This window comes from Chlorocebus sabaeus, chromosome 6 (genome assembly GCF_047675955.1).
Source record: "Chlorocebus sabaeus isolate Y175 chromosome 6, mChlSab1.0.hap1, whole genome shotgun sequence".
NCBI classification, from domain to species: domain Eukaryota; kingdom Metazoa; phylum Chordata; class Mammalia; order Primates; family Cercopithecidae; genus Chlorocebus; species Chlorocebus sabaeus.
Genome location: NC_132909.1, coordinates 29829325 through 29845753, shown reverse-complemented (window position 1 = coordinate 29845753; position 16429 = coordinate 29829325). Strand labels below are relative to the sequence as shown.

General features: G+C 44.2%; 1 long non-coding RNA gene across 2 annotated transcripts in view; it reads right to left on the bottom strand.

Annotated features, from left to right (window-relative positions):
• The window catches only part of LOC103234414 (uncharacterized), a 47862-nt gene that overhangs the window by 11455 nt on the left and 19978 nt on the right, over nt 1–16429 (bottom strand). The window contains exon 2 of one of the 2 annotated variants that reach the window (XR_497602.3): nt 9504–9578. The exons of the other annotated variant lie outside the window; for it this stretch is intronic. This is a non-coding gene — a long non-coding RNA (uncharacterized lncRNA). The remainder of the gene's footprint in view (nt 1–9503; nt 9579–16429) is intronic. 2 annotated transcript variants of the gene reach the window in all.

Here is a 16429-nt window from a genome sequence, read left to right as displayed (position 1 = left end):
GTCTCTACTAAAAATACAAAAGTTAGCTGGGGCTGGTGGCATGTGCCTGTAATCCCAGCTACTCAGGAGGCTGAGGCAGGAGAATCGCTTGAAACCTGGAGATGGGGGCTGCAGTGAGCTGAGATCGTGCCACTGCATTCCAGCCTGGATGACAGAGTGAGACTCCATCTCGAAAACAACAACAAAAAAGTTTAAAATACTAGAAAGTCCTATGAGACTATCGTGAGCACCTTTGCAGAAAAACAATCTAGTGGTTGTCTCTGAGGCTGGTCAGCAGTGGGTTAATGGTGTCCCCTAAAACAATATGCCCATGTCCTAATCTCTAGCATCTGTGAGTGTGATCTTATTTGCAAAAAGAAGTCTTTGCAGATGTAACTGAGTTAAGGGTCTTGAGAGAAGCAGATCATCTTGGTTTAATTTATGGGCCATAAATCCAAGGATAACAGACACAGAGAGAAGAAATGAGGGTCATTGAAAGTGGAGGCAGAGACTGGACAGAAACTGCCCTGAGCTAAGGGGCACCTGAAGCCACCAGAATCTGAAAGAGGAAAGAATAGTTCTTTTCTAGAGCCTTGGGAAGGAGCATGGCCCTGCCAACATCCAGCTTCTGGTGTCTAGAGCTTTGATAGATCATACTCTGTTATTAAAGCCACCAAGTATGTAAGAATTACCCAACAACAATCTCCAAGGGTGCAATGGTTGAGTCTGCAAATCACATTTGAGAGTTAGAGGATGTCAGAGCTGGAAGGGGTCTCAGTCTCCTCTTAAAGAGAAGATGTTGGACAAGCTACTCCCTTGGACCTGAATTCTAGACCTGCCCTGACCCCCACAGCCTAAGTGCCTTTTCAAGAAGCTGGTGGATCCTTTTGTCCAGGTTGCTCTAGCTTGGTCTAGAAAGCTCTCAGGATCTGACCCCAATTGCCTCCTTCCATAACTTCACCTTCCACCCCCATCTTCTGGCCCTCCAGCCACAGGAACTTTTCTGAACATGTTCTCATCCTGCTGTTCATATGCTTTTCTCTACACCAGGCTGAGAGAGGGACAAGGCATCCTTTAAACCCAGATCCCTGTCTACTGGCCTTTCCCTGATCCTCCAGGTGGGGTCGCTCTTTCCCCTGCTCCCTCTGTGCATTGTATGCACTGTGTGGATTCTGACCACACTCTCAGGCTATTCACAAGGCCCTGCAGACCTGCAGGGTCTATCCCCAACCTTCCTCCTAGAGTGACCTCTCATCACTCCCACTGCAGCCCCTCAGATGCACCAGGACCCCTCCTGCCACAGGGCTTTTGCACACACTGTGCTTTCCCTAAAGTCCTCTACTCCTCTTTGCAATGGCCTTGGATTATAGTGAAAATGGTCTACATCTTTGTTGGGATTATTTGTTCAATATCTGTGTCTTCACTGGGCAGCAAGCCCTGTGGGGCATAGATTATGACTGATTTTCTCCTAGTATGGAGCCCAGCATGTAGCAGATCTAACAAGCAAGGACTGTGGGTTTAACTATATGTTAAATCTATAAAGATGATCCTCCATGACTTTAGGAGCTCCTCAAGGGTAGGGACTTGTTAATTTTATATCTCTGAGATATAAAGATATATAGAGAGCCTTTGTAGAAACCATAAACTTTGATGCACTAAAGTCTCTAGAGGCCAGGCATGGTGGCTCACACTTGTCATCCCAACACTTGGGGAGGCAGAGGTGGGAGGATGGCTTGAGGCCAGGAGTTGGAGACCAGCCTGGGCAACATAATGAGACTCCATCTCTACAATTTTTTAAAAAATTATTCGGTCATGGTAGTGTGTGCTTGTAGCCCCAGCTACTCAGAGGTTGAAGTAGGAGGATTGCTTGAACCCAGGAGTCCAAGGCTGTAGTGAGTCATAATTGTGCCCCTGCTTTACAGCCTGGGCAACAGAGCAAGGCTCTGTCTCTTTAAAAACAAAAACAAAACAAAAAAAAGAAGTCACCATCCGTGAAGAGCTTCTCCTTGCCCTTTAGATATGACACCAACTTCTACTTCCCAGAGAGCTCAGGGAGGAGGCAGGACACTAGGCATGGCTTTGGTGTGACCCTGGGTTGTCTCCCAGCCTCCTCCCTGACCCATCCACAGCCCCTGCTTGCCATGAGCCAAGTAGCTTCCGTATGCTGTAGGAACTCTTATACCCATTTACCAGAGAAGCAAACCAAGGTGAGCAATGGACAGACCTGGAGCTGCCAGCATGATCGTGTGATTGCAAAGCTCCTTCCAATAACCCTGTGTCTTATAAATTAAACCTTCATGTTCCCTCTGCTCCCTTGGTTTCCAACCTCATTTCTTGCACTTCCCCTTCTGCCAGCCCTGCTTGGCAAGGCCTTCAGCCTTTCACACTGGCCTCTGCCCTGCTTGGGGCCTTGAGCAGGTTCTTCCCTTCCCTTGGAACTCTTCTCCATCCCCTTCCCTGCTTCTTTGTGTCCTGGTTGATTCCCAGCTGTCTTTTCAGGCTTTGAATGTCACTTCCTCAGAGAAAGCTTTGCTGACCTTCCAGTCTAGCTTCCAGTGGCTAGTGACCACCTTCTAGTTTTCCTGCATGGTTTACTGAACTCCTAGCATGCTTTGGCATGTATGTCTTTTGTTGAATGCATGCCTTCCATAAGCTCACAAAGCCAGGCAGAGCTGGATGGTGGCTGTCTGATTTCAAAGATCTCTACTCTTGGCACTTCACTACCCAAAGATCCCTGGAGGAAGGGAAGTGAAAGAAACAGAAAAGCAGAAAGTGTGCATGAAGCCTCTGTGGAAGAGGGCCACTGTATGACTTCCGAAGCCCCTGTGGGCCTCTCCCTACCTGGCAGGAGAAGCACACTGTGTCCCAGAGAGCTCAGGGAGGAGGCAGGACACTAGGCATGGCTTTGGTGTGACCCTGGGTTGTCTCCCAGCCTCCTCCCTGACCCATCCACAGCCCCTGCTTGCCATAGAGCCAAGTAGCTTCCGTATGCGGTAGGAACTCTTATACCCATTTACCAGAGAAGCAAACCAAGGTGAGCAATGGACAGACCTGGAGCTGCCAGCATGATCGTGTGATTGCAAAGCTCCTTCCAATAACCCTGTGTCTTATAAATTAAGGTGATGGTGTGAGCTGTGTCCAGCACCACTGAAAAACAAAATGGCCTAGAGACAGTGCTGTCAAATGGAGCGACAGACAGGTAGACAGACAGACAGGAAATCATCCCTTTGCTATCACCCAAGACGTTGCTTCCTCTCAGTCCATTTCCTAAATCCTCCTCTCCCGCACCCTATAATCTTGTCAGGGCTTACCTCCTCCCTACGCTCTGCGCTTTCATTAATTTCTTATCACCTATCCCTCAGCTGTAATCTAGGACATTGTAAGGACAATTAATTAAAGTGAGAAGGTTCTTAAAAAAAGGTATTGACCTGCAATTCAGCCCTTTCTCTCAGCAAAATCAATCTTCAGATTACAGGTCAAGAGGAGACAGCTTTAAAAACGTGTCCAGCCAATCGGTTCTTCAGATGCATTCATGAAGTCGCACCAGCTGTGTATGAACCTGATTGCATATCCTGCTTTCTGCCTAAGAAAAGCACACCTGACTGAGTACACATGGGAATGCAGCTTGTTTGAAGAATCTGTTGCTATAGAAAGACGGAAGAAAAAGATAAAATATGTATAAAAGGAAAAAGCATCTATTGATTGATCTATCTATCCATTATATATATACACACACTTCTGGTCGTCAATCCTGAGCAGGGTGTCTGCTGTCAGAGATGGGCAAGGATGGGTGCCAGCCATTGGGGAGCTGTTCCAGGGAGAGAGCCCGACCACTCTCTGGTCTTAGCCAGCCCAGTCAGCACTGGAGAAAGACCTCATCCAATGCTGACATAGAAGGTGCTAGTGTGTGCATTACAATAGCAGGTGAGTAAAACTGTCTGTCGTACACATGCTGATGTAGGAGCTTTGCGATTATCTAGCCTAATGTGCAGATAAGGAAATCAGGGCCCTGGCAGGTACATGACTTGCTCAGTCTTGCTATATGTGGTCCATTCCCAAAACTGAAATTCAGGACCTCTGACACCCAGGCTGGGCTCTGTCCAAGACAAACTGCCATTTCTCAGGGGAGAAATTAAGAGAAGCAGTCAGGCATCTTCCTGTCTGACCCCAACACTGGGGTTCTAATCTCCCCTAAACTCACACAGCATCTCCCCAACCACTTTTGCAGAGAGAACAAAAAGAAAGATGTTGATTTACCCGGAGAGTGTCTGTCACTAATAGTAACACGCAGCTTTCAGTGAGGGTTAACTGTATCCAGGTGCGGTTCTTATCTTCTTACAAGTATTAGTGCATTTCCAAATAAAGTGTGGGAGGCTTAGAAAGGTCAAGTGGCTTGTCTAAGCTCACAGAGCAAGTCAAAGCTGGAACCAGAATTCTGGGATTAGTCCTGTGTTACAAACAATTCTTTATTGCCTCAAAAGACAAGGTGCACATTAATTTGAATTACTTGAGCTAAGCTGAGTGGCTTGATTCCTGTTCCTTACATTGATGAGGATGCCAGGCCTCCGCCTGACCCTTGCCAGGAGCTTGAGGGCAGAGATAATGGAACAAAGAGAAGTGCACGGCAGCAGAGTACCGTGAACAAAATCTCTGACTTAGGTCAAACAGAGGCACAGTTGTGTTCTGCTGCATCTCGAGAAAAGTTACTTAGGCTCCGTGATCATCAGTTTTCTTATCTCTAAAATGGGCATAATAGGATTAACCTCTTAGGGTTCCCAGGGATCTTGGGTTGCTCTGCACACATTTCCAGGAACATGCCAGGCACCTGGGGAGCAGTACAGCTCCTTCACGAGGTCCTCCATCATCATGAACAGATGTTAGTAATCACGACTGACACAGATGCTGCCTAAGGGATGATGATGGTGGTGATGGTGATGATGAAGGTGTGGTTACACTGCTGCTGTGACAATGGGATGACAGTGAGAACGCAGAAGAAAGAACATGGTACATGTCAGGACCATTTAGGTCAGTGGTTCCCAACTAGGAGTGATTTCACCCACAGGGGATGTTTGGCAGTGTCTGGAGACATTTTTAGTTGTTCACACTGTTGAGGGAGGTGCCACTGGAATCCAGTGGGTGGGGGCCAGGGACCTTGTTAACCAACCCTACAATGCATAGGAAAGCCCCCACAAGAAAGAATGATCCAGCCAAAATGTCAGTGCGGCCCAGGTCAAAATGCCCTGGTCTAGGAGGATGGGAAATCTGAACACTGGAGGTAAGTGATGAAGCTTCCAGGGGCTTTGTTGACTGCTTAACACGCCTCTTTCAGCTACTGCTTTTAACTGTATGGGAATCTGCACCTAAAAGGAAGAGGTCAGGGTCCTCGACAGTTGGGAAGACTATAGTGAAGCCATTCCACGCGACCTCCTCCCTACATTCACAGGGCAGCCTGGTGCAGCTGCGTCTCCGGCCCCTCCAAGTCCGCGTGGAAACTGTCCGCTGGTTTTCTGGATGTGCAAGACGTCTGCTGGAGCAATCTTGCTCTCCCGAGCCTCTGATGCTGTCATGGGTGCAGAGAAGCAGCAGGGGAGGAGGATGTCAGGGGATGAGGAGAGCCACCCATAAATGAAAGAACACTGGAACATCGATGAGCACTTTTTCACAGCGGGGGAGCTGTTTTGCTGAGCCCCAGCACTGTCAGGCAGACCCTTGATGAAACCTGCGCAACTGCACGGATGGATGGCCCTACTTAGCTCCCATCAGCAACTCTGCCATAAAGGAAGAGGCGCCACCGAAGTTGTGAAGGGGGCCCACGGCTGGCGGCTGGGTTTCTGGAGGGCTGGCACCCTCTTCCTTCCCCTAGTGCTGGCTCCAAATTCCAGACTCAGAGCAGAAAGTTTATTTTGTGTTTTTCCATGAGATGGGGACGGTTGGAGATGAGAGCAAGGGGAAGGCGAGATTCCCTGGGAACGTCCTGTTGTTTTCCTCTCTGGGAGGCCTAGGGGTGCAGGTTCCAGACACTGCCCTGGTTCTTGTTATAGGGACACGGTGAGTCCTCACCAAATTCCAAATGCCTCCACAGAGAGGGAGGCTCTGTGTGGTAATGAAACCTGCTCTATTCATTTAGTCATTTGGAATTCTCTTGAATGACTTGTGAGTTTTCTGTTATAGAATCAAAACCACTTTTCTTAAAATGTGAGAGGCGGTAGTCTATTCTGGCCAAGACTCCCATATGATGCCAGAGAAGCCACAACTCACAGGCCCTGTGTCACCTGCTGCTGTGTGCAGATGAGAAAGTCTGTCTTCCTGGAGGGGGTTCTTAGGAGCACAAACAGTGGTGAACGACGTAAAATGCATGATGACAAACTAAGCCACCACAGAAAGCTGGCTGTTCACCCCACAGAGGGAGAGCACTTTGTGGACAAGACCTGATTCTTTCTTTCTTTCTTTCTCTCTTTTTCTTTCTTTCTTTCTTTCTTTCTTTCTTTCTTTCTTTCTTTCTTTCTTTCTTTCTTTCTTTCTTTCTTTCTTTCTTTCTTTCTTTCTTTCTTCTTTCTTTCTTTCTTTCTTTCTTTCCTTCTTTCTTTCTTTCTTTCTTTCTTTCTCTTTCTTTCTTTCTTTTTCTTTCTTTCTTTCTTCTTTCTTTCTTTTCCTTTCCTTTTTTCCTTCCTTTCTCTTTCTTTCTTTCTTTCTTTCTTTCTTTCTTTCTTTCTTTCTTTCTTTCTTTCTTTCTTTCTTTCTTCTTTCTTCCTTCCTTCCTTCCTTCTTTCCTTTCTTCCTTCCTTTTTTCCCCTTCCTTCCCTTCCTTCCTTCTTTTCTTTCTTTCTTTCTTCCCCTTCCTTCCCTTCCTTCCTTCTTTTCTTTCTTTCTTTCTTTCTTCCCCTTCCTTCCCTTCCTTCCTTCTTTTCTTTTCTTTCTTTCTTTTCTTTCTTTCTTTCTTTCTTTCTTTCTTTCTTTCTTTCTTTCTTTCTTTCTTTCTTTCTTTCTCTTTTTCTTTCTCTCTTTATGTTTTTCTTTCTTTCTCTCTTTCCTTCTTTCTTTCTCTTTCTTCTTGCTTTCTTTCTTCTTTCTTTTTCTTTCTTTTTTTCTTTCTTTTCTTTCGCTTCCTTTCCTTCTTTCTTCTTCTTTCTTTCTTTTTCTTTCTCTTTTTCTTTCTCTCTTTATCTTTTTCTTTCTTTCTCTCTTTCCTTCTTTCTTTCAGCAAAATCTCACTATCACTCAGGTTAGAGTGCAGTGGTGGGATCACAGCTCACTGCAACCTCGACCTCCTAGGCTCAAGCAGTTCTTCTGCCTCAGCCTTCTGAGTAGCTGGGAGTACAGGTGCACAACACCACATGAAGTTTATTTTTTAAAATGTTTGGTAGAGACAGGGTCTTGCTGTGCTGTCCAGTCTGGTCTTGATCTCCTGGCATCAAGCAATTATCCCACCTTGGTCTCCAAAAGTGTTGGGATTACAGGTGTGACCACCATGCCTGGCCAACACCCGCTTCTTAATCATTGCTGGAGTCATAGAGCCTCACACTGTGCCATCCACAGTACCATAGAGAGAAAGGAAAGCACTTGTAAATGTGTATGTTACCATCCCCCCTGCCTCCCAGGGAGGGGAATCCTCCTGGGATTCATCTCCATACCCATCACCCACTCAGGGCCCTCTGCTGAGTGGGTGATGGGTATGGAGATGTGGGGGAGGGGATCCCTCATCAGGGCCCTCTGCTGAGTGGGTGATGGGTATGGAGATGGGAGGGAGGTGAATCCCTCGTCAGAGGCCCTCTGCTGAGTGGGTGATGACTATGGAGATGCAGGAGAGGAGGAGTTGGTACAGAGTTGAATTTTCCAACACACCAAGGCAGTGGCTAACACAGGGATGGGGTAGGGCCAGGGGAAAATTGAGTGGCTGGCAAGCAGGTAGCAGGAAAGGGGAATGATGGGGGCTGCAAAATTACAGAAGTTGAATTACTGAAGTTGTCTGACAGGTGCTGAGTGATAGAGACCTTTTTCTGGATCTCCCAGTGAAATTTTCAGTAAACACGTGACTGCCACTTTTGTGAAAGGAGCTTGCATTTGGGGGCCGCAAGGTTGCCACAAGGTTAGATCCGAGGGTGCCCGTGGGAGGCCTGCCACAGCCAGGCTGCTGGCGAGAAGGCACTTGCTTCTTCCCACAGTTGCACTGGTACATGGCAGCCCCTGACTCAGGTCCACGGTCTGACGCTGCCAGGTTCAAAGTCAGACTTTACACCTGGCCCAGATCTCCCACGGGCTATTTATTCCTATCTCCTTTCAAATTCAGCAACATATTATACCATCTTGAAGAAGATGGGGCAGAGCAGAGGGGAGGCTAGAGGGACAATCCCAAACAGAGTCCTAAATCTACATCAGATTTTCCTTTTAACCAAAACCTACTTGGTATTCAGCAGAAATTTTGAGTCTAGTGTTTGACATAATTTAATAGTGTGCGTTAATGACTATAATTTTCCCCTGTAGTCGAGATACTAAGAAAATGAGAAGTGCTTTATCTATACCACACACAACAGTAACCGGGACAGACTTGGAAATGACAGTGAAGAACAAAGTCTGTGAGGGCCAACAGCTTGTGCAGAACTTCAGAGACATGCAGCACTCCACGCAGAAAGCACATTCCACTCCAGATATAAGAGGGTGGGAAACTCCCTGATATTTGTTATTTTCTTTTATGCTGACCACATTGCCGTGTGGTGGGTAATACAGTTTCCACTGCACAGGTACCAAAGCTGAGGTCAGAGGTGTTAAGAGAGGGTCTGTATCCGGGAATAAAATTCAGATGTTGTAAGTTCAATTTATTTTATTTTATTTTTTATAGACAGAGTCTTGCTCTGTTGCCTAGGCAGGAGTGCAGTGGTGCAATCACAGCTCACTGCAGCCTCAAACTCCTGGCCTCAAGCAATTCTCTTGCTAAGCCTCCTCAGTAGTTAGGACTACAAACATGTACCACCACACCAGGTTATTTTTTTCATTTGATGTAGGAACAGGGTCTTGCTATGTCGACCAGGCTGATCTCAAACTTCTGGCCTCAAGCAATCCTTCCACCTCAGCCTCCTGAAACACTAGGATTACAGGCCTGAGCCACTATGCCAAGCTATCAAGTTTTATTTATTTATTTATTTATTTATTTATTTATTTATTTGAGACGAGTGCAGTGGCCGGATCTCAGCTCACTGCAAGCTCCGCCTCCTGGGTTTACGCCATTCTCCTGCCTCAGCCTCCCGAGTAGCTGGGACTACAGACGCCCGCCACCTCGCCCGGCTAGTTTTTTGTATTTTTTAGTAGAGACGGGGTTTCACTGTGTTAGCCAAGATGCTCTTAATCTCCTGACCTCGTGATCCACCCGTCTCGGCCTCCCAAAGTGCTGGGATTGCAGGCTTGAGCCACCGCACCCGGCTGGGGATTTCTTTTTTAAAGCAGCAAGTACTATCTGAACTAAAAAGGTGGTTTTGCAGCTTGCTACGGATTATGGAAATAGTTGATATCTATATTGGTGAGGTTCTTACCAAAACTCAAACAGAAGGAATGCCATTTTGTAGAACAAATCTCAACTTTAAACTTCTTTCATCCATGGGTAATCCCTGCATTTAAAAAATATACAAATAATAATAATTTATTTAGGGTAAGAATACATATTACGTATCAGCAAAGATTTCCTTCTGTATGTTAGCTTACCCAGGCAAGTGAAAATCTTAGTAAGAACATTTACAACCGATGTCCATCTTCTAAACTACACCTGTGTGTGTGTGTGTGTGTGTGTGTGTGTGTGTTGTGGGGGGTGGGGAGTCCCACTTTCTAATGTACAAGACTCTGATACCTGGATTGTTTATTGTCATAAATTGAGTTGCTTCTTCTTCTGGAAAAAATGCAAATGTTGTGATTATAGTCTTCTTTCACTTTCATGTGTTTGACTTGCATTAATTATATATTGGTAGAATTAAATGTTTCACAGTCTGAATTTGGACTTTTGTACATCTTGACAAGTGTTAGAAGCTTTCTCAGGTGCAGCAATGCCTGCCTCCGAAAGGTCCAGCTCCGTAAGCCAATGTTTGTACCACTATTTATGTGTTTGTTATTTTATGCTTCAAAAAATAAATTAGAAGAGAAAAATGAAGCTGCTGATACTAGTAACAAAGATGTTGGTCCCATCACTGTAATATAATTAAGGCCGAGATGGAATTGATCAATGAGCTGCATGTGTAAGTCTCCATCTCAAATAGACTTTCAAATGGTTGCATTATAAAGGAAAAAAACTAGATTCAATGAAATGTGTTAAATATTGTGCCTAAAAGGCACAATGTGTTCAGATATTTTATACTAGTTTTCAGTCTCTGGCAACAGAGCACATCCACCCAGCTGCCACCACAGCTAAAACTACAGTATTATTTGTTCTGAAATGTCTTTTATGCATGCTTTCAAGAACACATTATATACAAAATAGGTGTTTCTAAAGTGCTTCACTCTTCCTGTAGCCTCCCAGAGGCCAAATGCCACATTTGTTGCCCAGCTTTCATGACTGTAAAGGCTCTGAGGGCCTGAATGTCATCTCTTCCCCACTGCTTGCTCCTTTAACTGGTGTTATATCCCAACTCTACTCAACATTTCCTTTGGCCCAAATGTTTTAGAACTCCACTGTCTTGGTCCAGTATAAATTTGTGATCTGTGTCAAATCCTCTTGTTGTGTAGTGAGGTGGGAACAGGCGAAGGCATGGGAAGATGCTGAGCATGCATCAGGTGCTGTGCGAGTGACCGTGAATGCTGGGAGGATGCTCCTGCCCATTCTACCACAATGGCGGAGGTGGACAAGCAGGCATGGGTGTGCAGTGAGACCACATCTACAGCGTAGGCGTGCACGAGGTGTCTGGAGACTTGCGAGAAGGATGTGTAAACCAGCAGCTAGTCAAGCGTTCCTAGATAGCAAAACTCAAAATATCCCTTCAGAATGGAATATCATCTATCTAAGAAGTAAAAATTTTCAGTTGAATTTAGTGTCTGGTTCAGCTGACAGAGCCAGAACGTATTTATTTCCTGCAGTGGCCTGAATCTGCCTTTCTAAAATTCATATGTCGAAATCCCAAACCCTCATGTGATGGCAGTAGGAGGTACGGCCTTTGGAAGTTAATGAGATCAGGAGGATGGAGCCTTCGTGAATGGATTGGTGCCGTTATCAAAGGGACCCCAGAGCACTCTCTTGCCTTCTTTCTATTATATAAGGATCCAATGGTAGCTCAGCAGTCTGCGGCCTGGAAGAGGCCCTCACCAGAACCTGGATGTGCTGGCTCCCTGCTTTCAGGCTTCCTGCCTCCAGAACTGAGAGAAATGCATATCTGTTGAGTAAGCCACAATAATTTATTATTTATTATTACTGTTATTATTTATTTATTTATTATGCATTTCCAAATGAGCTAAGACATTTTCTCTTTCTCTAAAAAAACAGGAGTAAAGAGACAGAAAAGGGAATGAATTTCCAAGAAGATCAGAGTAGAATGGAAAAATATCAGAGGAGGGAGAATTATTAAGGATTTCTGGCATCTCAAGTGTGGATGCTGTTCTGAGCCAACCCAGGACAAGGCTCTGGAAAGGTAGGAGCTCTCTTTTGGGGGAATAAGAGAAGAATCCCATTCCTGAATCAGCAGGTACAGACACTTGCAATGTAAGAGGCACACGCAGAAATGTTTACCTGAAAACTGCCTGGTGGATGGCTAGGAATGCGGCCCTGCTTAACACACACACACGGAGAGAGGGACTTTGCAGCAAGACAGTGAATGATCTGCTTCTCAGCGGTGGCGGGGCCCTGTGAGTAGAATCCTTACATGCCCTCTTCCATGGGCTTGTGGGATAAGAGCAGAGCAGCCTGCAGGCCTGTCTACCCCCAGCCTTGAGGAAAATTCCACCAGCGAACCAGATCCACCCATCCATCCAGAGCTCACAGTCAGCCTTGTGAGAGAATGGCCAGAAATAAAACAGAAACTCCTTTATTCGTAAATCCCTAATTTATAAATACTTTGAAACAATGAAGAATCACCAGCTACTGTGGTAAACAGAGCACAGAAGAGAGACGAGTAAAGGTTCTAGTTAGCACTCGCTGAGCACTTTGTGCCAGCACTTTTCTAAAGATTTTGCAAATATTAACTGATGTAATCCTCACATCCACTCTATGGGGTGGTTTTCTTTTCTCTTTTCTTTTTTTTCGAGACGGAGTCTCGCTCTGTTGCCCAGGCTGGAGTGCAGTGGCATGATCTTGGCTCACCACAAGCTCCGCTTCCTGGGTTCACACCATTCTCCTGCCTCAGCCTCCCAAGTAGCTGGGAATACAGGTGCCCGCCACCACGCCTGTCTAATTTTTTGTATTTTTAGTAGAGAAGGGGTTTCACCGTGTTAACCAGGATGGTCTCGATCTCCTGACCTCGTGATCTTCCCACCTCAGCCGCCCAAAGTTCTGGGATTACAGGCGTAAGCCACCGCGCCCGGCCTCTGGGGTGGTTTTCACAAAGGAGGAAACCAAAGCACAAAGGCTAGATGGCTTGCTCTAGGTCAAAAAACGAGTGAATGCCAGAGCCGGGATGAAAACCCAGGTTCTCTGTCTGTCATGAACATATACTGTGTGGCTCTGAAGAGAAAAGAGAAAGTTAAAAGGAGATAATCTCTTATAGACTTTAAATAATTTTTCCAGTGAAATTCAAGAAACTGTCACATCCATAGAAATAAAACAAAGCCAAGTTGCTATATAAAAGAAACAATATGTAAATAAGAACAAATCACTGAAAATTTAAAATATGATGGCCAAAATAAAAATGCAGTTAAAAAGTCGTAGAATTCATCAAGTCTTTCAAAGTATAGAGCAAAACACAAAGCAATAAAAAAGGAAAATAAAATTTGAGGAGCATTGGCAATCAATTTATTGAGAAGGCAGTCGCCATCTAATAAATGTTCTAGAAAAAGAAAAGTGGAAAAAAATGAGGGAGGCTATCAAGACTGTTTCGTAGAACTGAAGTGTATCTGAGGTTTTAGATTTAAAATGTCCACTGATTTCTTGGTAGCATGAATACAAATATTCATGCTTATTCCCAGGAACTAGATATAAACTTATTCCCAGGAAATTTCAAAGAACCAAGTGTCAAGAGAAGTTTATTCACTTCCAGAAGTGAACCGGAATCTTCAGACTGGTACTGAAATATTTCACTGCCACTAGTAGGCATGAGAAGGCAGAGACATGATGTCTTAGATGTTGTGAAGAAAAATTATTTGAGCTTGGCTATTTCCAGCCTTCCCTGTTCTTGCCATCCTGCTTTGTGCCCCGGTAGACCAGCAGCTATGCACTACCTTACCCTCCAACCTTTAGTTGGGTTGTGAGGATGAGAGATACCAGCAGAAGACTGAGAGGAGAAAGAGAATGAAGTCAAAGTATGTATCCCCTCATTGTGTTCCTGCCAGAGAGTTGCAGATTGGCTGCGTCTCTTTCCTCAAGACCACAGGTCAAAGAAGGAAGCCCTCCCTGTTCATCTGCTCTCTCTTTGGGCTTGCAGTGGATCTGCCACGATCCCTTTGATTTTCCTAAATGTTACCCACATCTTATAAAACCCATATCTTTCCTTATCCAAATTTGCCCAATTACATAGTTAGGGGAACTATCTGAGACAGATAAACTCTGATAGAGAGTATGGAATTTCAAATCTAGAAATTCATACTCTCTAAACTATTAACAGAATAAGAAACAGAGATGCATGTATATTACCTATAGTTATAAAAATAACTAAAAGGATAACTACACATAAAATTATACTGTCAGGAAAATGTATGAGGAAGACATCAGAGGGAACTAGAGTAGTGTAAAGAAGTAAGTTATTTGTCTCCCACATTCAAGTGAGGAAAGAAAAGAAGTTTTATCTGAGGAATGCGAGCCCTTTCAAATGATGAGGCCTAGAGAGACATGAAATGAGACAGCAATCACATCCTACTTCTGCCTTTAAGCTACGTATTCACCTATTGAAACAGCTTTCTATTGTCACAGATAACTATTAATTAACCTAATCATGCTTCACCAGATGCTATATTCCACACTCCATTGTGTAAAGAATGTATAGCTGGTCAGTGATCAGTTTTATTTCTGTAAACCAATAAGAATTCCTCACAGAACCTTGCATCACCACACTCTCTGTCTCTCTCTCTCTCTCTCTCTCTCTCTCTCTCTCTCTCTCTCTCTCTCTCTTTTTTTTCCTTTAAAAGCCTGCCATAACAAAGGCCAAATACAGCTCATATCCGAGGTAACTTGGACCTGAGCCTCCTGGACAGTTGTCCTTATTTTAGCACGTGAACTAAAGACTCACAAGGCTCACAACTTTGGAAAGGAGATCTTTATTTATCATGAAGGGCTGCAGCCTGCAGGCTGGTCATTCCATGGGCTGGGAAATGTAGCCTCCAACTGAAGCCCAAAGCAAGCACATTGAGGGAGGTGTGGAGGGAACAGGAATTTAGGCTGAACAGGTTGGCTAAGTGTATGTATTTAACAAGCTATAGGAGACATCATGAATGTCTGTGAAAGGAGAAACAAGCACATTTGCAATTGAGTTTCATCCTTCTTCATGGGTCACATGTTAAAAAAATGGTGACGTTGGCATGATCTGAGGGTGGATATCTGGGCCCTCAGATATCCAAAAGGTGACACAGAGAAGGATACAAAAACTCTCACTGAGCATCCTCCACAAGTTGGCCAAAACTAGTCCAGAGACAGTCAGTTTTTAGGAGGAGAAGCATCGTGAAACTGCTAAGCTGTTGGGTCAAATGTGTCTATGTCAAGTGAATCCAGTTGTGGCCTCAGATGACTGGCTAAAGGTGATTAAAAAATAAATTGTCTGTTTCTTGCTTTCTAGAGCTGGTTTCTGTTTACTCCTTAGGAAAGAGTTCTGGTTAAAGGTTAATGAGGAAAGGACTTGCTGAGGTGTGTGTGACCTCCAACACATCATGGTCAGGAACTCAGTTTTTAAGGTTTATCTGGGATCCTCCTGGCCAACAGGGGAATCTGTTTAGTCCACTGAGGGACTTAGGATTTTTATTTCTCAGTCTCAAGTAAACTCTTTAAATCTCATTTTGTGTTTCATTGTCTTCTTTTCTGGTGGAAAAAAGAGAAAAAGTAAGAGAATTCCTAGAATATACATTTAGAGTAAGTGAGCAGCATTGTCAATGCTAAAAAATTATACAGTAATCCTAAAAAGTTCATTTCTGCAAAGCTGTGGTTGAGTTGGTAATAAATTATTAACCACTGGAAATGACAAGATATGTAAAACCACCCTCTGTTTTTTAAATATTTGGCTAGTTCACTTCTCCCATAAGCTTCCTTTGTCCCAAGATTAATTATTCTAAAATGGTTGGGTCATTTCTCCAGAATATAGAATGCATTAGCTGTCATTATTGCAGACTTGTGAAATGGTAGCATTTGAATCTCTTCTCTGAGAATGGCTGTGAGAGGTATTCAGAGGATGTTGTGGGCAGGTAATATTTTGGTTTCATGAGCAAGAACAAAAATCCGAAGGCTTTCACACCTCAGTGCATCCCAAGGCACCCCTATTGGGTATTGTATAGAGGATCTCGAAAGATAGCAGCCACCTGAGGAAGGAAAGCAGCTCATAGCAGACTGAGCTGTGTGAGGTCAGCAAAATTTATCAGACCCAGAGAGCCATGAGCTTGGGACTTCAGTCCTTCTCCTGCATCCATGCCCAGGAGCAATTGTTTTAAGACATTTTTGCTCCTGAGTAGCTGCCCAGCCCATTATCTTCATGTTCCTGTAATTTATGATGCAAAGAACAATGAATAGCCAATTAATAACTTATATTATTTTAGTGTAAGCTCTAGAAACTATCTCTTTTTTTCCCTAAAAACTCACTTGTAACTGCTACTAATGAGAGTGTATATTCAAGGCAACTTGAATCTATGCTCCCAGGTGGCCATCTTCAAGCTCAAATAAACTCTATACTTCATCATAATTTCTGAATCTTGTTGTTTAAGGTTGGTACACCACAATAGCCTAACATCCTCCTGTTCAATGAGCAATAGACACCATTCAAAGGGCTCTTCCTCCAATCTCTAAACTCTCTTTGTACCAGCAATGTTAACTGTTGAGCAATTCTTTGGTAATTAAACAATCATTGCAGCATTATTCACTCTACACTCTGAATGGCATCTTTAAGCCTCTCTCATGTGTTAAGCATGTCTAATATGTTTTTCCACTTATGGATAACTTAAGAGATCAAAATATGCCACCTCAAAATATGCCTCTTTAGCATATGCATTGTTTTGAGCCAATTATTTTTGAGAAACAGCAGACACCAGAGAAACAGAGTAGAAGTTACTCTTTTGCAAGGAAGACTTACTTCTATAATGAAAATCTCCTTCTGTAAGGATGCTTTCCTTTCAGTACCAGGAAGGAAAGGATGGC